Source organism: Diabrotica undecimpunctata, chromosome 7 (assembly GCF_040954645.1).
Source record: "Diabrotica undecimpunctata isolate CICGRU chromosome 7, icDiaUnde3, whole genome shotgun sequence".
Classification (NCBI taxonomy): Eukaryota; Metazoa; Arthropoda; class Insecta; order Coleoptera; family Chrysomelidae; genus Diabrotica; species Diabrotica undecimpunctata.
Window position 1 is genome coordinate 64930126 of NC_092809.1, and position 22713 is coordinate 64952838.

The 22713-nt window shown below is 34.0% G+C and overlaps 1 protein-coding gene across 1 annotated transcript in view; it reads left to right on the forward strand.

The window, feature by feature from the left end:
• Positions 1 to 2273: 2273 nt before the first annotated feature.
• The window catches only part of LOC140446792 (ficolin-1-like), a 216639-nt gene continuing 196199 nt past the window's right edge, over positions 2274 to 22713 (forward strand). The window contains exon 1 of the mRNA XM_072539381.1: positions 2274 to 2279. The gene's annotated coding sequence lies outside the window, so the exon portion shown is untranslated. The remainder of the gene's footprint in view (positions 2280 to 22713) is intronic.

Below are 22713 nucleotides of genomic sequence, written 5' to 3' on the forward strand. Positions count from 1 at the left end.
TGACCTTTGTCATTTTATAAACCAAAAAAAGATCAATGTGTAATATGTAACGTTTATAGTGCTACCGATAAAACAGAATTACAAAGTCAGTGGGAGGTACATAAAGCAAAAGAAAAAAGTGAAATGGAAATGAAAGCAGCTGATAAACAGAAAGCCGTCGACAATAAAGGTAAAACATTTCAAAAATTACATTTAACTTACAATCGATACTAAATGGGCCTTATGCTGGTTATAGCCAAATATTCTACAGACGTAAACTTTCCGTCTACAATTTTACAATTTTTGACGCTTCCAATGCAGATGGTTATTCATATTTATGAGACGAGACACAAGGCAAAAAAGGATCAGCTGAAATTGGAAGTTGTTTGCTGAAATATTTGCAATCTTTACCCAATACTGTTACACATGTTTCCTTATTTTTAAATACTTGCGGTAGACAAAACCGCAACAAGTATGTTACTGCTGCGATGATGTATGCCGTTGCTAAAATAGATAATCATCAAATAATAGATCTTAGAAGTGGATTCGATGCACGCTACCATAGAAAGTGCTCGAAAAAATAAGAAAGTGTACTCCCCCGTGAATGGGGTATTTTAATACAAATGTCAAGGCTAAAACCTCGTCCCTACATTGTTAACCATCTCACATACTCCAATTTCTATCATTTTAAGGAGTTAGCTTCTAAGATTATGGTAAGTACTATCTGTGACACCAACGGAAATCAAGTGAAATGGTGCAAATTAAATGGTTAAGTTTTACAAAGACAGATCCGACAACCATTTTGTTTAAGTATGATGTTACAAGTAACGACTTTTTAAAATTAAACGTAGGCGACATAGGTACACACCTAACGAGAACACACAAACACTGTGAAAATGTCCATGATGTACATCATGAACAACAGTATAACAGTGTTTTGCCAATATCCAATCAAAAAAAAGCATGCATGACCTTCTGTGTTTCTTATGCGAGAAGGTAATTTTGTAGAGGCTAAATATATTGTTCCAAGTGATTCTGAATACAAAACAGACTAAGTTTTAATTGTGTTTGACTTTATGCATGTTTTTCCGTTAATAAAAATTTCATTTGTACTAGTATTATTAGTTACTAGTTTTATTCTAAACCTGATTTTATGATATTTTCACAATTGCAGTGTGGAAATAATGATATATTGTATGTCCATATTCTACTTCAAATATCGTATTGTATGTCCATACACAGGATTACTGTTAGCTTGTTAAATGTGATTAAAATTTACCCCTAATAGAAATAAAATTGAATAATATATAAAAAAAGGTGTAACACGAACTTAACTGTAGTTTAATTACTTTTAAAAGATATACGGTTTGTCAAGGTTAACGTAAACTTTCAAATTAATATTTCTGAAAACATAAATTTTGGATATACAATATTAAATATAGTATGTCCAAAATTTTGGACAAAAAAGGACAAATTTTGTCCTTTTAGACATCGTTGTGTATCAATAGTTGATGGTCGTTTTAATAATATATAAACCAAAGCCATTTAAAGAGTCGCTAGTCAAATAATACACAACGATTAACAAAACACAAAACAATCATGATTGGTTTGTATTTTGAGAACTACTTTGGAACTGGAAATTGAAACTTTAATAAACTTATTTTAAACTGGACCACGTTATGTAATAGCGGATTTAGCGCCAAAAATTAAAACCAAGATAATATTGCCATCTAGCAGATAGAGTGCAAATCTATGTATAAAAATAAGTGTTTTGTAAAAAGTACAAAATAAAGCGGTTTTTCACAACCTGTATTAAGCGACGTTTGTTATTTTATTGAGAAAAATCTCAAATTATGATTTGTAATATTGAATTAAAAACCGAGTTAATTTTCAAAAATTAAAAACTCTTACGACAAAAACTGGACTATCAAATCAAGCGCCAATAATAGTATATAATCGTTGATTGAATAACCCAAATTTGGATTATTCAATCAACGATATAATCCATTGTCTAAAACGAAAATCCGCATCTTTTAAGGGCAATAACGAATCAAGCGCCACAAAAAGTCGGTTAATTCTTTATTACAAAACACAACATATTTTCTAGCTTCTAAGAGATCAAATAACACGACATCGTTTGTCAGTTAAACTATTATTTTAAAACAAAGTTCAAGCTCTATTGTGCCTCAGTCGTCAACCAACAAGCGATAAGGGTGTGGTTATTTTTTGTCAGGTTACACGTTCATCATAAAATTAGGTTAGATTTGTTTTTTTTTATTCCATCAAAATGAATAATCTAATTCTAATGAATAAAAGTTCTTAAAGTTACAAACTTATATGTACAGCTATTAAAAAAAATACAGTCTCTTTTTCCTACGAAAAGAATGAAAATTTATTACCAGAGGTATGCATCATATAATAACATTTATATGCAGTGAGTCTATTTAGTACTACCTTCTTAAACTGTAACTTTAAGTAACTAGGTACTTTTTCTAGGCGCAAAAAGCATACTAGGCAAGTGAGTTTCGAATGAACACATCAATAAACTCGTCACTAAATTAAAGTACCTGTTCTATTAAAGTAAGTTCTATGGGAGAGGAGAAATTACCTGAATACTCAATATTATTAGATACATCTTATTTTAACGTGAGTATCCCCTCCTTGAGCCTGTATATCTCAAAACATTGAATAAGTCCGCATTCTTTTGATGTTTTGCATGGAGACAGAAGTTTCGGTGTTGATATGGAAAATAGCTAAAAAGTTACTAGATCCGAGAAAGTTACTGCCAAAAACTTCCAGTTCTACTTACAACAAAATGTAAAAGCTTACGCCTCTTTGGCGAAGAACAATGTAAGATCATTTGTAAAATCTATACAATCTGTCAACGGATTACAATTTTATTTGACCGTTTCTTAATTGTTATGGTGTAATAAATAGAACATTCATCTAACTGGATACAAAAATTCAATAGTTCGTTAAGTGGAAGCTAAGGAATAGTATCTCACAATGCGGTATTTATAAGTTCTAAAAATTTCTTTGAATTCATGTTTTCTTCAAAGAAAAAAGGACCAATAATTCGCTCGTTCAGTATACCACAACAGACATTATTTTTTGAGAACCTGCTCCTCATTTCTTGAGCTCTTGTAATGGCGTGGTGATACTCTAAATATGATTAGCTTACTGTTTCCATTGTCTGCAATCTTGTGCCATATGCACGGCTTCATGTAGGGATTTTTACACCAAAGTCTTCATTTGGTCTTCCCATCGTGTTGGAGATTTTCCTTTTGGTCTTCGTCCTTTTATCTTTCCTTCTACTACCAATAGTTCTATGATCCCCGTTCTTCTGGCTTTTAAAGTTTATTGATAATTGAGATGATTTGAAGTCCCATTGCGACAATTTTCTGATGATGCTACCCTCTTATTTTTTAGAAACAAGATATTTTTTAGAAAATTTATATGGCTTAAATATTTCCCTTTAACTTGATCATTCACTCTTTCTCTTTGTACGAGGCTATGTATAAACCCTTACAGATCCACGATAAGATAAGGCTTTGCAGAAGAATACCAATGTCTTGTTTTTACTGTATTTGGGTTGAAAATGACATTAAATTTTTTTCAGAATGTTTTAAAGACCTTCAGGACGTTTTTAAGGACTCTCACAATTGTGTGCCTTCGTTTCATAAGGAAACACCATTACAATTCTAAGGTAGTCACAATTGTATACTCTGGGACTTAAAAATTTCTGAGTAAAATAAAGAAATAAAGACTATATTAAAATATTTTATTCAAAAATATTGACAGCAGATATATTGAACATCTTAACACGTAACGTAAACATATATTACTTAAAACTATCGCGTATAAAATGCTTTAAAAGAATGTTTTTACTTAAACATAAGTAAAAATTATATTTACTACAACGTATGAGTGAACGGCTTTGGCAAGCTTCCAACCAACAAAAAAGTGGGCTTTTCAGAAGCCAATGTTCATAACCATCGTAACGTTTATCTTGTTCAGGCGATTTAACCGGAAATCGTTTCATTTTTTTTTTAAGATCTCCCAAACTCTCTTTATTTTATTCGTCTTCGCTCCCTGCCCCTTCTGTGTTATTACTTCTTTTAGGTCTCAAACCTCCAATCAAAAACTCTTCCAAAGCTATCCTGAATGACAGAAAATCCATTATATCTTTCTTGTGAGAAACATTAGCCCTACAGTCACTAATATACTCCATCCAACTGTTTACTAATGCTAAATCGAATAATAAGATAAGCGTGAAAGGGTTATTGGTTTCGTAGATGCGGAACCTTTTACTGAGTTGGAACTCGGCGAGGCTGTTGAACGGATGAAGATCCGAAAGGCTCATGGCATAGATGGAGTCATGCCGGAGACAGTAAGACTCGCCGCACTAAGATACCTGCAGGTTTTCCTGAGATTGCTATACAAACTGCTTGAACAACAGCAGTTTCCAACAATGTTGAAAGAAGCTAAGGTTGTCCTTATCACGAAAGGTAGAGGTAAAGAGGAAGAGGTACGATTTCGGCCAATTAGCCTTCTTAGTTCGATAGCTAAAGTGTAGGAACAGCTTGTAAAAGGCCGTCTTGAGCGAGAGCTAGAAGAAAAGCATGCGCTTAGCGACCGCAAATATGGTCTTAGGGCTAAAAGGTCTACCATAGAAGCAGTCACAGAAGTAACCTCTTTAGTTACGCAGGATACAAAGAGATGGGTGGCTCTTATCCTGTTTGACGTCAATAATGCCTTTAATATGGCATCATGGGACAAAATCATGTCCAGGCTGAAATAATTGGCTGTTAGTGAGTACCTGGTCAATGTAATTGACAGATACTTTAGTGACAGGTCAATAAGAGAAAAAGATACCAGCATCAGTTTGTCGCAGGGTGTTCCGAAGGGTTCAGTGTTAGGTTCCATTTTCTGGAATGTCCTGTACGATGGGGTGTTGAGGCTACAGATGCCAAGGGGATGCAATTTTGTAGCTTATGCCGATGATCTTGTACTAGATGCGAAGGCGAGTCAGAAAACGGACATGGCTAATGCGACTAACACAGCCCTGCGTCGCATTAGTAGGTGGATCAGAGAGAACGATCTACAGCTAGCGCCTCAGAGAACTGAGGTGTTAGTTCTCAAAGAGAGCCGGGAAAATTTCTCTCTTTGCTTTATAGTGGAAGGTGTGGAGGTTACACCGGTTAAATCGATTAAGTATCTAAGAGTATGGTTGTCGGAAGGACTAAGGTTCGGAGTACACATCCAAAATACGGTAGAGAAGGCGAACCGAAATCTGGAGGCGTTGATATGGCTGCTGCCAAATATTGGAGGCTCAGGTAGCACCAAAAGAAAGGTGTTAAATGGAGTTTTCCAGTCGGTGGTAACCTACGCTGCCCCCGTGTGGTGTAGCGTACTAAATACTGCGAAATAAGCTAAGCTGATGGAGACTTCGCAAAGGCGAATGCTCCTCAGGGTATCTAGCGCATATAGAACAGTTTCAAATAAGGCTCTATATGTCATTGGAGCGGTGATACCGATCGTTTTGTTGTGCTAAGAGCGAGCAAGGGGGTATGCGAGGAGGATGGATGTAAATATAGATGAAAATGAGAGAGAAAGAACGATAGTAGAGTAGCAGAGAGAATGAGCGAGTGATAGCGGAAAGGCAAGGTGGACGAAGGAGCTTATTCCCGATCTAAGGCCGTGGTGAGAATATAAGTTCAGGAAACTAGACTACTTCCTGACGCAGTTTCTGACTGGACATGTTAGTTTTGGCACCTTCAAAAAGTACTGTTTGTGGGGTACCGGACGCTCCCGCCCACATTTTTAACTGCCAGAGATGGGCAAATGAGAGGGGAGATTTAGAGAGACGAATGAGTTTCGGGTTGGATGAAAGAAACGTTGTAAACATGATGTTGAGAGGATAGAAAAAATGAAGAGAAGTACACTGTCTAATTTCTGGAGTTATGAAGAAAAAGGAGCAGGAGGACAGAGAAGTAAATTGAGCCAGGTATCTGAAATTTATGGTTATGAAATTTGTTGCGTAGCGCAACCTAAAATTATGATCCAAATGACGAACACCCTTTTTTAAAAAATACTACTTTTAGTTTTAAGTCGAGCTGTACCCGATAATGCACGATAGATGTTGCATATACTCTTTGCACATAATTGCGAGATTATCACGTATTCTCTTCTCAATTTTATTAGAAAAAAAAACATCAGTCATTGTGTCACTGTCACATTTGATTAATAAAAAATTAATTCGCTCATTTTTCAACACACAATGTTCAATTAACGCAAAATAAAGTTTCTCAAGTAGTAAGATGTTTTTTAAAGTGTAATACGGGAAGTGTGATCGCCAAATGTAAGGTAACACATTTTAATTAATTAATAGATATAATTAGAACCAGATCGAAGGTACTGCCCCAACAGGCAGTGAGCAACACGTCAGGAGGAGAAGATAAAATCCCCCGGTGTTCTACATGTTCCTAACGAGCCGGATACAGCAACTGTTCCCGTTTATGTAAAGCTGGAAGCTAAATTTTCATTAATTATAGCACGAGGGCGATCATCTCTCGTTTCTGCAAAGGCGTTTTCACGCAGTACTCAAGATTTTCTCACACTATTCGTAAAAAACATCACTCGCTTCCTCATTTCTTCGCAAAGAAAAGACATAGTTTTTATTCTCTCATATACACACATTGGAGTTTTGGCGGTTCCAGGATCCAAGGTTGTTCTATTAGCGCCGGGAGGCCGGTATATCGACATCGACACTTGCAAGGGATAAGGAGTTTATGTGAGGTCGCGGTTGGACTTAATGTGCGGTTTGATCATTTATTGTAACTTTTACGAATTGTTTTTTGCATCGTCGCATGTCATTTTATTTTTAGATTTTAGATTCGCAGTGATTATAAGTAGATTTTTATGGTAATATTATTTAGTTCATGATACTAAGTATCTCTTGTTGTATTTAAAATTTGTATTATTTTTTCTCACGTTCAAAATGACTGATGTTGCAAAAATTATAAAATTGAGAGGGCATACTAAAGCTTGTATTACTAGAATTCAAACATTTGTCTCAAAAAACCAAAATGTAGTTTTAGATTGCGGTCAATATATTGCACGCAAAAATGTATTAAATGAAACTTATCGCGAGTATCTCAACCTACAAAAGGAACTTGAATTAAAAGATTTTGATAAATATTGTTCAGATAGAGACATAGTTGAAGAACAGTATTATAATTTAGATTCATATTTGTACGAGAAAATCACGCAATTATCTGCAAAACCAGTTCAAACTCAACCTATTGTAACAAATGTAATACCATCTGTTAGCACAATTCAAAATGTAAAGTTGCCAGAATTAAAAATACCTTTTTTCTCGGGCGAAATCTCAGAATGGCCCAGCTTTTTTGATGTTTTCACCAAATTAATAACAAATGATAAACAGTTATCTAATGCTCAAAAACTTATTTATCTCAAATCAGTGTTAAGGAATGAACCGTTAAAGTTAATTGACAATCTAGAAATAATTGATTCCAATTTTGAAATTGCAATACAAAATTTATGCAATAGATTTGAAAATAAATATTTAATAGTAAACAGTCATTTGAACAGTTTATTAAATGCTCCACTCATTACAAAACCCAATGCACATGCTCTAAGGGATTTCTTAACTCAAATTAAAAGCCATCTCGCTGCCTTAGAAAACCTCAACATCTCGAATCAACTCACTGATTTAATTCTCATCAATCTCTTTACTCAAAAATTAGACTATAATACTAAAAGATCATTTGAAACCGAGCGTAATATAAACAAACTCCCAAGTTTAATGGAGTTCCTTGAATTTATTGAAAGAAAATGCAAAATTCTCGAAAATCTTGTTCCTGAATACTCTCATTCTCCGAAACAAAAACAACCTTCTCGTTTTACTTCTCTTAACACAGTTAGCAATAATTTGCAGTATAGTAGTAATAATCAGTATTTTAAATGTTTCTTATGTCAAAATAACTCCCATAAAATATACACTTGCCGGGAATTCTTAAATATGTCTGAAGATGAGCGTTTTCAAACGGTCAAGGCAAAGAAAGCGTGTCTCAACTGCTTGGCTAGTGGTCATTCAGCAAGCTCATGTACCTCTGCGTCAAATTGCGCTAAATGTAACAGGAGACATCACACATTGCTCCACTTCTCTAACGCTTCTACTCATAACTCAAATAGTTCTCGTTTCAGAACAAATCAAGATTCTCGTAGTCTACCCACTAGAAACACTCATTTCCAAAACACTCGTCACTCTCAAGACTCACAAGAAAATCATAATTCTCAAAATACTCGCCAGTCTCACAATATGCATGATACTCCAAATTCTCGTACTCACTCTAATGTATCTCGTGATCCCAATACTCAAAGCGAAACTTCAAGTTCACCTGCAATCCCACGAATAGCAAATCAATCTCAGTCTAATGATGTCTACCGAGCATCATCTCTCTCTACACAATCAGGCAAAAAGGAGGTTCTACTCCAAACAGCATGTGTTACAATTTATGATTCTTATAATAATCCCGTTAAGGTTCGCTGCCTTACAGACTCAGCTAGTCAGCTTTCGTTTATCACTGAGGAATTAGCAAGTCGCTTGAAATGTATTCCTTACACAAAAAGTCTTCAAATTTCTGGAATATCCGAAATCTGTTCGACGTCGAATAAAATGGTGGATTTAAATATTTTCTCAAATGTTAATCCCACAAAACATTTTACACTCTCTTGTGCGATTCTCCCAACCATCACTTGTAAGCACCCTCAAATTACATTGGATTTTAATGCTCTCAAAATTCCACCAAACATTCACCTAGCTGATCCAGAATTTTGTACTCCTGCCGAAGTTCAAATGCTGCTTGGAGCAGATGTTTATTTCGACTTACTTACTTACGGGTTAATAAAATTAGGCCCTAATCTTCCTACCTTAACAAATACTCATCTCGGTTATCTTGTAGGTGGAAATGTACCTCAATCATCTGGGTCAATTGACTCATATTCTATACTTAACATTCAAGAAAATACTCAACCTCGAAATGAAGTATCCTTGTTCGTTCAAACTCAAAATACCGATTCACTCGTACGGTCGTTTTGGGAAATAGAAGAAATCTCGTCTTCTACTTGTACTCCAAAAATCCTAACTCCTTCGGAGCAACAAGCCGAAGATATTTTTAAATCGTCACTTAAAATATTATCATCTGGTAGATTCCAAGTAGATCTCCCTTTCAAATCTCCCAACGAATATAAAAAATTGGGCGAATCGTTTTTCCTCGCAAAGAAGCGATTCCTAAACCTCGAACAGAAACTGATCAAGTCAGATCAATTATACGCACAGTATAAACAATTTCTTCATGAATATATTGCACTTGGACATTGCAGATATGTGCCTCTCTCCACTCGAAATATTCACTCTGATTTAAAATACTTTATTCCTCACCATTGCGTTTTAAAGGATAGCGTAACAAATAAGTTGCGTGTTGTCTTTGATGGCAGTATGAAAACTACCTCAAATCTAAGTCTTAATGACATAATGCTTCCTGGTTATACGGTACAACGCGAATTATTCGATATTTTGATAAATTTTAGATTATTTAAATACTGTATTGTAGCAGATCTACGTCATATGTACAGACAAATTCGAGTAAATCCCGAACAGGTATTTCTGTTGAACATCTTATGGCGTGATTCACCTCAAGAGGATTTGAAATGTTTTCATTTTGAAACTGTCACTTATGGATTAAATAACTCCGGTTTTCTCAGCACTAGATGTCTTAAGGAATTAGCTCAAAAACATTCCGACAAATTTCCCTTGGCTAGTGATGCTCTTTTAAATTGCTGTTATATCGATGATGTGCTGTATGGCTGTAACGATTTTGAAACACTCTTCGAAATTCATCGTCAATTAACCGAATGTTTGAACCTCGCTTGTTTCTCGCTTCATAAATGGTGTGCAAACTCACCTGAATTTCTCGCAGGTATTTCTCATATCTCTAATGAAGCTAGTTATGTAATCAATCCTGAAAATAACACGAACAAAATTCTCGGCCTATGTTGGAATTCTCACTCCGATCATTTTTCAGTTCTTGTGCCAAAGGTTACCGTTAAGGATACCTATACAAAAAGAGAAGTTCTTTCTTTAATTGCTTCCATTTATGACCCTATCGGATTGATTAACCCTGTAGTGGTATCTGCTAAATTAATTATGAGAAAGATTTGGTTAGAAAGGTCGAATTGGGATGACCACCTCAGTCCAAATTTGCTTACACAATGGAATCTATTTTTACAAACACTTCCTCACCTCTCCAATCTCAAGATTCCTAGGTTGCTGCAAAATTCTAGCAATGTAACAAGTACTCAAATACATGGGTTTTCGGATGCAAGTCTTAGCGCGTATGGTGCTTGCGTTTATTTAAGAACATCACATGAAAATGGCTTTATCTCTTGCAATCTAATCTCCTCAAAGAGTCGTGTTAGTCCTGTAAAAATTGTGACTCTTCCTCGATTAGAGTTTCTAGGAGTATTATTACTCTCTAATCTTCTTACGAAGATACTTTCTGTCTTGATTCCATCCCAATCTCAGATAAATTCTGTCAATTTATGGACAGATTCCGAAGTCGTCCTCGCATGGATTAATTCACACCCTTCTCGTTGGTCTACCTTTGTAGCCAATAGAGTAACTCAAATTCAAGAACTCACCTCCAACCATACATGAAGACATGTACGATCGAAAGACAACCCTGCGGATATATTATCTCGTGGTGCTACACCCTTGCAGTTGCTTGATTGTGATCTTTGGTTTAATGGTCCTCAATTTTGTTCAGATCCACACTTTGATTTCAACCTCTTTGTATATAATGGTCCTTCGAGTATTAATGTTGATGAACTGCCTGAACTCAAAAGGGTTACTCATCTAATCAGAAAACCAGATTCACAAGTGTATGATGCCCTCTGCAAATTTTCATGTTTCACTCGACTTCAGAGAGCTTTTGCATACTGCATTCGTTTTATTTACAATGTAAGAGCTAAGTCTCATAGACGTACAGGTCCTCTCACTCCAAATGAACTCTCTAGTTCTGAGTTAATGATTATCAAATTGACCCAGTCTCATTTCTTCAGTTCGGAAATCCAATTTTTAATGGATAATCGTCTGCTTAACGATAAGTCTATTCGTAAATTGAATCCCTTTCTAGATTCGTCTCAAATGATACAAGTAGGCGGTCGTCTTCTCTTTTCAGATGTTTCTTATGATCAGAAATTCCCTCTACTGTTGCCCTCAAAATCACATATTGTCAATTTATTACTTACCCGAGAACATCGAAGACTTCTACATTCTGGCCCTCAAAATACACTGTCCAATGTTAGATTGAAATTCTGGCCTCTTGATGGTCTTCGACAAATCAAACGTATAATACAAAATTGTCTCACTTGTTACCGTTTTAACGCACAAGTCGCTTCCCAAATCATGGCTAATCTCCCGAGGGAAAGAGTTCAAATTGCACGTCCATTTATAAACGTTGGAGTTGATTTTGGTGGTCCATTTCCAATCAAGACCTCTAAACTCAAGAGAGCTCCCCTTACTAAGGCCTATATGGCAGTGTTTGTATGTTTAGCTACTCGCGCCGTGCATGTGGAATTAATTTCCAGTCTTTCTACTGAAGCGTTCTTATTGACTCTGAAAAGATTTATCGCCCGAAGGGGTAATCCGAGTATCATTTTCAGCGATAATGGCACCAACTTTCTAGGTGCGAAAAATTAATTGAAAGAACTTTATGAGTTGCTTCTCAAAGGTGATACTTCTGAATCTATTCGCTCTTTCGCTACTTTATGTCAAATTCAATGGAAGTTTATCCCTCCACGCTCACCACACCACGGTGGTATTTGGGAAGCTGCCATAAAGAGCTTCAAATATCATCTCGTAAGAATAATGGGTAACTCCAATTTTACTTTCGAAGAACTATCCACTGTACTTTCGCAGATTGAAGCAGTGCTCAATTCACGCCCTATCTGTGCGCCCTCAGACGACCCGTCCGATTTTTCCTTTCTTACTCCCGGGCACTTCCTTATTGGATCTAACTTAATGTCTTATCCTGAATTAGATCTCTCTGATATTCAAGAAAATAAATTGTCTTTGTGGAATAAATGCACAAGAATTCAGCAGCATATGTGGAAGGTTTGGACTCGCGATTATCTTAATAGGCTTCAAAATAGACCTAAATGGTTCACTCCTCAGGTAGGCATAAAGCCTGATGATCTCGTCTTGCTTAAGGACGAAAACTCGCCTCCTCTCAAATGGCCTATAGCACGGGTAGTTGAGACATATCCGGGAAAGGACAACAAGGTAAGAGTTGTTAAGGTCAGAACTCCTGAAGGGTTATACGTTCGCTCTATTGCTAAACTGTGTCCTCTTCCTATGACTCACCTTTAAGAATTTTAATAGTTTTTTTAGATTAGTTATACCTTTCTTCAAATTGTACATAAATATTTTTTTTTGATGCGTTCACATCAAGAGGGGGACTATGTTGCGTAGCGCAACCTAAAATTATGATCCAAATGACGAACACCCTTTTTTAAAAAATACTACTTTTAGTTTTAAGTCGAGTTGTACCCGAGAATGCACGATAGATGTTGCATATACTCTTTGCACATAATTGCGAGATTATCACGTATTCTCTTCTCAATTTTATTAGAAAAAAAACATCAGTCATTGTGTCACTGTCACATTTGATTAATAAAAAATTAATTCGCTCATTTTTCAACACACAATGTTCAATTAACGCAAAATAAAGTTTCTCAAGTAGTAAGATGTTTTTTAAAGTGTAATACGGGAAGTGTGATCGCCAAATGTAAGGTAACACATTTTAATTAATTAATAGATATAATTAGAACCAGATCGAAGGTACTGCCCCAACAGGCAGTGAGCAACACGTCAGGAGGAGAAGATAAAATCCCCCGGTGTTCTACAAAATTCATCTTCTTCTTCTTCAAGTGCCCTGTCCGTTGCGAACGTTGGCTATTAACATGGCAATTCTGATCTTATTTGCGGCGCTTCTGAATAGTTCGACCGATGTGAGCCCGAACCACTTCCTCAGATTTTGGAGCCACGAGTGTCTTCTCCTGCCTGGCCCTCGCTTACTGTCTATTTTTCCCTGGACAATCAATTGCAGTAGACGGTACTTATCGTGTCTCAATATGTGGCCTAGATATTCAAGCTTTCTTTGTTTAATTGTATTCACGATTTCTTTCTCCTTTCCGATTCTTTGGATTACCTCTGTGTTGGTGACATGTTCGGTCCAGGATATACGAAGAATGCGTCGGTACACCCACAAAATTCATGGTTAATATTATTATTATGGTTAATATTATTATTATTAGTTTATGGCCTAACGTCTGAAACATTTTCTGATTTACGGTAACAGGTATGGTTATTTATAAATTTTTAGTTTTTTTATTTTAGTTGTTCATTGAGTGGCAAGATCTCCTCTCTGGAACGGTGTTTAAGGTTTTAGCCGGAACACGGTTAATCCGGCGCGACCCTGGGGTCTTCTGGTCTAGTATTTTACTCGGCCGAAAGATGCCAGCGTATCTTGTTCCGTGACGTAGAAGTCAAAAAAAGATATCCCCCACCATTGCCTGTCAGAATTCAATGGATATATTCTTAGGCCTATACTGGAATCTGGCAATACGACAATAAAAAAAATGTAGGATTATTTAAATGGCCACTTACGAGTTATGAAATATGTTTTATATAAGTTCATCATTTGGTCGCATATATCGACCACACCCATATTCTGATTGTATGTTTTAACAATATTAGGGCATGATACTTCGACAAAACTTTTCTCAGATTTACATCATCTTTTTACTACGGCTTTTTGCTCAATACTAAGTGTATTAGATAACATCAGGACGCCTTTATTGTCTTTTTACTTAACAAGACTCATTAGACTATTACATCTAGTAAATTGTTCAGATTCTGCTCTAGGCATTTCTTTGTCATTTTTGAAGACTGCAGGTGTTTGTAATCTCTGTTCATCATATCTGTACTCGTTTCATACACTACAATTTTATTTAATTCCTCCATTAATGTTACAGAATTGAAATATCTGTCAAAAAATATATGACTCCCTTTTGGTAAAGTGTTTGCGAAATGTAATATGACAAAGAAGCCTAGGACACAATTCTTAAATTTTGCGAATGCATATGTGTTGCCTTGGTATATTTCGAAGTCCGTCACAATACCTCTCGAAGTAGATTTTTTTAACCCACGGGCCTAGGTTTTTTTTTGACGAACTGGTTTGGTTCACATCTGCCTAAAAATGGTGTCATTTGTTCATTAATTAAATAATTTACTATGGTCTTTCAATTTCCCTACAACTTTATCTAATAAAATCTATCATAGCTTAAACTTTCCACAATTTATTATTGTTTTTATTTTCGTTGGAGACTCTGTTTTCATCTTTAACATGGAAGTTTGTGCGGAGTCTAATAAGAAACGATTTCTTCACATCGTATCAGCTACAACAGAAAGTCCAAATCTTGATTGCCAGTACATACGTGTTCTTGGACATTTGATGCATCCCATAACTGCATGCATTCCAAAAAACTTTTTAATTTCCTCGGAAGTTACATGTGGTTTTATTAGATTACCATTTTTGTGTACGTAGTATAGATTTGTACGTACTGCGGCCAAATCAAAAAATGCTTGTTGAAGTTATACTTCTATACGCGCGCTCCACGTTGGAAATTTGTATGGGAGTGAATCTGTGAAATCATTACATATGTAAGATAATGAGTAAGAGAGAGACAGAAGATATATTTTCTCTCTCTTCCTCTCTCGAATATAAAAATGTTCCTTTTGTATATATAATTTAATATTATATATATTATATAAAGATATATATATATATATATACATATAATATTATACATTTAATAAAATATTTATTAATATTATTATTTATGTGATATTTTTTGTAATATTTACTAAATGTTCATAATTATATTATTCTTTTGTATTTCAAAATAATAATCTCAATAAATCACTGTATGATCCAGAACTGTCGTGTAGTAGTCAGTATCACCGCCTGTCACGCGGGAGACCGGGGTTCGATTCCCAGTCGGGGAGGACTTTTTTGTTAATATTATTACATTATTGTCATTTTTAAATACTTATGGATATTGCATTTTAATTTGTATTGTATTATTATAATGTTGCACTGTATTGTAGTGTATTTTTTTTATGTATATTATTGTCATTTTTAAATACTTATTAATATGGCAGTTTAATTTATATGATATTATTGAAGTTATGCTTCTATACGCACGGTCGGCGTTGGAAATTTGCATGAGAGTGAATCTGTAAAACCATTACATATGTAAGATAATAAGTAAGAGAGAGACAGAAGATATATTTTCTCTCTCTTCCTCTCTCGAGAATAAAAATGTTCCTTTTGTATATATATTTAATATTATATATATTATTATATAATATTGTATATATATAAATATATATATATATATATATATATATATATATATATATATATATATATATATATATATATATAGATATATATATATATATATATATATATATATATATATATATATATAATATTATATATAATATAATATGTATTAATATTATTACTTATGTGATATGTTTTGTATTATTTAAAATTAAACGTTTATAATTATTTTAGGCTTTTATATTTCATAATAATCACTGTTTTACCGAGAACTGTCAATTTTGAAATCCGTAAGTGTCATGTCTAATTGGCAAATCCTTTATGTGTTTGGTTCATACGCTGGTGGTTGTGAGTTCGAATCTCAATTATGAATTTCCTTTTTTATTTTTGAAATATTTAAAAACCTCACGTTAATCTTATTAAATATATGTAATATACGCAAAAAACATAAATTTTAAAATAAAATAATTTATATTGTATTATTATATTGAATTATGTTGCAGTGTATTTATTGTATTGTAATTTTTATATTAATAACAATATAAACAATGAATTTTACTGCAGAGTATGTGTAAATTTTTTTTTTGCATTCAACTCCTTTTATACATATATAAAAATAAAAATATATATTTTCGTTAAAATATTGATACAATCCTTCATTTAATATACTCCAATTACAGGTCAAATGTTTATATACAGCAAACGATGCACCATATACCTATATAACTAATTATTTTTCTCTTTCTGCTCTCTCTTACCTATAGCATTACATATGTAATGATTGTGCAGATTGACTCCTATATAAATTTTTAACGGCGAACGCGTGTATAGAAGTATAACCTCTACCGGCAGTCCCACTGGACTGCCACACCCGTTTTTTTTTAGGTCTAAATTTTGGTATTTTAAATATCATTTTACCGTTTTTTAAAATAAAATTAGAAGACTTTTCTAAAACCGAAAACTAACTTGTACTAAATATAAGCAAAAGCCTAGTTCGTATATGGAGCTTGCTTTGCTAAAAGACAGTTCAAATCGAGAAAAGCATATCTACAATAATACTCATAACATTTTATGCCCAAACACAAATGCTGAACAAGATGAAAACACAATTGTATTATTATATTAATAACAAAATAAACAATGAATTTGACTGCAGAGTATGTGTAAAAAAAATTTGCATTTAACTCCTTTCATACATATATGAAAATAAAAATATACAATATTTTCATCAAAATATTGATTCAATCCTTCATTGTTAGTAAGTTGTTATTAATTCTGTTTCTCTTTCTGATATGTCTTACCTATAAAATTACATATGTAATGATTGTGCAGATTGACTCCCAAATAAATTTGTAACGGCGAATGCGTGTATAGAAGGGTAACTTCCACCGGCAGTCCCACTGGACTGCCACATCCGTTTTTAAAAATATTTATTAAAATACTGAAATAGCGATAATATTACTCCAATAGCCTCAATTGCGTCATTTGAAATATCTATTTGATGAAATGTTATTTTCTCTCACGTAAAAGTTTACTCTCTTTTATGTCATTTCTTGTTTTTATTATCATGTTTTTTTGCGATTGGATTTGAAGCATTACTTGTTGACGCAACATTTCCATTTATCGTGTAATCATCATCAGAGTCACTATTTTCTGATTCATAAGTAGGACACGTAGGTTTAAGTGTAGGCTGCCACTAATCGTCGCCTTTATTTTCAAACTCAAAATCAGAATCATTATCATACAAAAGGTCATAGATTCCATGCGGATTTGCTCGTATGTCTTCTAGGTTAATTTTGGAACTTGAACCTGTAACCAAAAGATTTAATTTATTTACACATATTTAGGCCATAGAATCACTTGGAAAATGGAAAGTAACGAACACTAATATATCAAAAAAGAGAACACCATGGTTTAGAGAGGAAGTGAATACAAAATGTGAAGAAAGGAAGAAAAACCTTTTTACAATACAGAACACAACAAACACAACAGGCATAAACCACTATAAACGAGTCAGAAATTAAACGAATACTTTAGTTAGACAAATAAAAAAGGAACACTGTCAAAGTTTTTCAAAACAGATGCAGCACGACTTCTATGGAACACAAAACGAAATATGGAGAATGATCAGAGGACAAAGAAAAGAGATAAACGAACTAATAAAAACAAAACACATTCAGAAGGAAACAGGTAGACTACTTTCGATCCCTATTTGCTAAAGCTGACGATAATGAACCACCAACACCAGAGGTGACGACAAAAGAAGAAATAAATATCGAGGAGGAAGAGGTAAAGGAAGCATTAAGGAAATTAAAAAATAGAAAATCACCAGGAGAGGACAGAATATTTTTAACGAACTCCTAAAGTACGGAGGACCAGATCTGACCAAACAACTACTAAAACTAATCCAAAAAATAATAGAACAAAACAGAATTCTTCAAGAATGGAGATTAAGCATCCTAATATCTATTTCAAAGAGAGGGACAAATCGGACCCGGAAAATGAAAGAGGAATTAATTTATTAAACACAACACTAAAATTAACAACCAAGTGATAACAAATAAATTGAATAAAATTATAACACTAGCAGAAGAACTACAACGTTTTAGGTCGAGATCATGCACCGATGGTATATTTATAATGAGGCAAGTGCAACAGAAATCATTAGAATACAACAAACCGCCATATCTATGTTTCGTGGATCTTACAAAGGCATTTGACCGGGTCAAATTAAAAGACGTTATCCACTTACTGTATGCAAGAGACATACCTCTAGGAATAATCAAAACGATCAAAGATATCTACCAAAACAACACAATAAAAGTAAAAGTAGAAGAAGAATTTACCGACCCTATTGAAGCTGGCAATGGGATAAGACATAAAAACGTAAGTCATTATACTAAATTATGCATTATAACACAATCGAACGATTTGGGTCTGAACCAAATTATAAATTATTTTGCTCTTAATTTTGTAGTTTGTTATGACACTCACGATTGTGGGTACCGGGTCTGTAAGGAATAAAATTAGTTTTGATACTATTCCATATTAACTGTATTTTCTATTAATTTTGATTTTCCACCAGCAGCTAATTTGAGACAATTGGCATGTCTGTCACTAAATAGTGTACAGACGTCCTTTCATACTCCTTTTAACCCTTTTCTCTACTATTTTTGTACTGAATAGTCCTTTTTTGAGGTTGGCCAACTATTTTTAATAACATTTAATTTGCAATTTGTAGGCATTTTTTTAATAAAGTCCTGTAAGTCCAATATCAAATTTAGGTTTATATATCGTACTAAAATATTTTTTTTATCTTAATTAATACAGCAAAACCCTGAGTAGTATAGATATATTAAAATCTTTATTTTGATCAAAACAAAGCTCGTAATAATCTAAGAATAATGTTAATTAAACAAAGAAAAAAGTTAGTGAACACTATAAAGACTCTACTTATAAACTAATAACAATATCCAAAGCCTCTCGATGTTCCGCTTATGTCTTAAATCGATTGACATTATTCCAGACGACAGCCCTTTTTCCCCCTTCATTTGATTTTGTCTTATACTAACGAGGTATAACCTCATCAAAGCACCAACTCCCCCCAAAAAGAAACAACTTCTCCAATTGAATCCAAACTTGCTTTGAGTGACTGTTATATGTTCAAATGTTTCTTGGAAATGACAATCTGGGGGATTAGCTTTTTGATGTTCGTAGTAAATTAAAAGAGAGATGTAGGGAGTTAGAAATGTAGGAAGCTTGTGATTGTAGAAAATAAAACAGTATCAGGAAGTACGTTACTCATTTGGAAACCAAAGGCTGTTAGTTTGGGCTACGTTGATAGTACAGTATAAAACTTCAAACGCGTATATTAATATTCATAATGTTTATTTACTTTATATTATATAATCTACAACAAGTTTACAAGATGATAATTTAATAGAATATAAATACTATTTAATTTAAATTTTAATATGTGGTACCAACAAATAAATGGTAGCAAACAAAAAAGCAGATAATAATCAGAGATTATGCACAAGAACTACAGTGGTTTATACCATTGACATATTTGTTTTATAATACCACCAGGTTGATATTATATTAACCCACTAGCGGACCCGACAGACTTCGTTCTGTCAAATAGATTTGGAATGTGGCAGTTTATTTCTTTAATTCTCCTGAACAGAACCATCACCATGATGATAAGGCGGTGTGTGAGGGTCAGCTCGGTTGACCTAAGTATCTTCGCTTCCACGAACTTTGGCCACCCTTTTGAACCCATTAAAAACCCCGAATGGGATGTCTGCCAGAGGGCTTCAAACTAAGAGGGGATCTTAAGGTTCAAACCAGATTGAAAAATAATCTAAAAGGATAGTGGGAACTTAAAGGTGACAAATATTTATAAAGTGGGTGCTTCAATGACAAAACATAGAGATAATTAATTATTTATTAATATTATTATTATTAACGTAGGATTAATAACCGATGTAATAAAGAATAATGAAATAAAACTTATATAAGTATTTTCAGTAATCGCTTTATTGTAAATCACGTAAATCATAATTATTAACAAAAATCTGTTTTTATTGTAGTGCTTCATGATATACAATGTTTTTTGTTTGATTACCTGGTCTATACAAACAAATCTAATGGTTTTCCAACACGGGAACAGGCAATATACAATTGACCATGTGAGAAACATGGGTTTTCTAGATTAATACCATAAACACCTAAAGATTGCCGCTGAGACTTCTTTATGATCATAGCAAAAGCAAGTCGCACTGGAAACTGTAGTCGTTTAAATTCAAATGGTACATCAGTCGAAATCATTGGGATGCTTGGTATCAAAACGTCTTCTCTTTTATACTTTCCTTTCAGTATAGTTGCTTCTATCACGTTATTCAATAATTTTTTTATCGCTCACCGTGTGCCGTTGCAAAGACGCAGTTGGTTGATATTTCTCAACATTATAACTACCGATCCAACCTTTAATTGAAGATTCTGAGGTGGCAATCCTGGTAAATCCAGCGAATTTAAAAATTCAGGCTGATAGTTGACGACATCATCTTGGTTAGTAATCGAATCAACTGATTTATATATCCTCAATTCGCCTTTAATTTGTTCTTAATTTTGAAATTTAATTCATTTACATCTATGTCTTTTGTAGCCAATATATCCCGTTCACTAAACCAATCATGGTTTCTGTAATTTTGAGCAACATCTGGAAACACCTTTTGAATAAGTTCATCTTTTGATCGAGTTAACTGACAAAAACTTAGAGGAAAGTTAATGCAACCAGTCAAGGTAACCAGTCAAGGAAATTTGCCATTACCAATGTCAATGAGTTGTTTAGAGAATATGTCTCCAGATTGATCATTTTGCAACTTGACACTCACATCCTTACTTCAGTGTAACACCTTGACATGTTTCCACAAATTGGAGCACTTTAAAAATGCATTGAGTTCATCAGCTGGCGTTGATCGTGGAATCACTGGCAATGTTTGACGACAATCTCCTGCTAATAAAATCATTAAACCACCAAATGGGTTATGATTCCTCCGTAGATCTTGTAAGGTTCTCTCTAAAGCCTTCTCAAAATGTTCTTCAAAATGTTTCAGGTTGGAGTTTCGTTGCTTTGCATGTTTAATGACAATTTAAGTGCTGAATGGGCTGTTCGATCATCTTCACGTAAAATTGCTGCGATTCCCGATAAAGCGAGTGCAAGTACAATTTTATTTTGTGGGCGAATTGTTGCTAATATTAATGAAATCAAAAAGGTTTTTACTGTACCACCAGGTGCATCTAAGAAGTAAATCCCTCCTGTTTTATCATTTGTTACTTTCATAAGTTTATCAAATAAATACTTCTGTTGGTCATTCAATAGTGGAAGATTTTTTTTTAATTAATTGTTTCAAAGTGTTGATATCCTACAGTTTTTATCGGTGCAACTCTTGGTTAAAAGCATTATGCATTAGACGATTGGGCGCCGTCAGGCCTAATTGAAATAATGGCTCGTTTGACATCATCAAGCACATGTCCTCAAATGAAATCAATGCTTCATTGTAAATTGTTTCACTTATTTGTATATTTGGATTTCCCCTTCTACTCCGTATTTGATACAAAGAATGAAAGAATATTGCGAGGCCTATCAAATCTATAGCTCTTACATTTTTTAATTTTTTAATTTGGTCGGGTTCACGATATTATCACTTTTGTGTGAACGCATTACACCCTCCAACGGGAACACGCACACACACGAACGCGCACACACACGGACGCGCACATACATGCAATTGATTGAATTTGAACTTTGTAGCAACCCGTGCGTTGCTTTAAACTAAAGCAACAGCAAACATGCCTGTATTTGGGAGGAGATTGAAGTCATAAAACAACCATAAAAGAGATGTGACCTTGTCAATTCCATCAACCATAATCACCCACACTAAGTTATGCGTATTTATTTGCAGTAATAAGTATTGTTTGTTAGTTTGAAGCATTTAAATATAGTATAATACGAGTATTAGAACTTGAAAATAAATATGTAATGGGCATACGATTTGATAGTAACATAATTTCGATATAAATAAAACTTATTATTTATATATATGATAAATTTGTGTTGATTATGCTTCTAGCAAAATATATTTTAAATGATTGATATGAGTCGGGGTTTTTCGCTTGCTCAACCCTTGACATAATATATTTTTGTAGAACCTCCAGATACAAATGTAGACACGGACGAGGATTCAGTTGATGAAGGAGGGTATGTAGTGATATAGTAATTATGTAGTGATATAATAATAAATACGACTACCAAATAATGAAAGAATTGGTTTGAACGAAGTATCTATACAGAATAAAGACATTCCTGGCCATCATTTTGAATCTGAAGTGGTAAAAAATTTGATTTCAGAGAGACTTTTGGGGCCTCGAAATCAAGGAAATGGCTGAAGGGAGCAGACTTTGACAAAAAACGTGCATCGGCATTTCCAAAACCCGACTGTTCTAAATATGAACAAATGTCTCCAACGAAAATATTTAAACAATTTGTATATGATGCATTTATCCAACATTTAGTGAAAGAAAGGTGTCACTATGCATTATTTTTAAATTGTCGTGATCCCAAGATAACAGGTGAGGAGATCCGTTTGTTTATTACTATTTTATACATAAATGGGTATAATCAATTACCATTCAAGCGACATTATTGGGATTATAATGACGTTATAAAAAATCA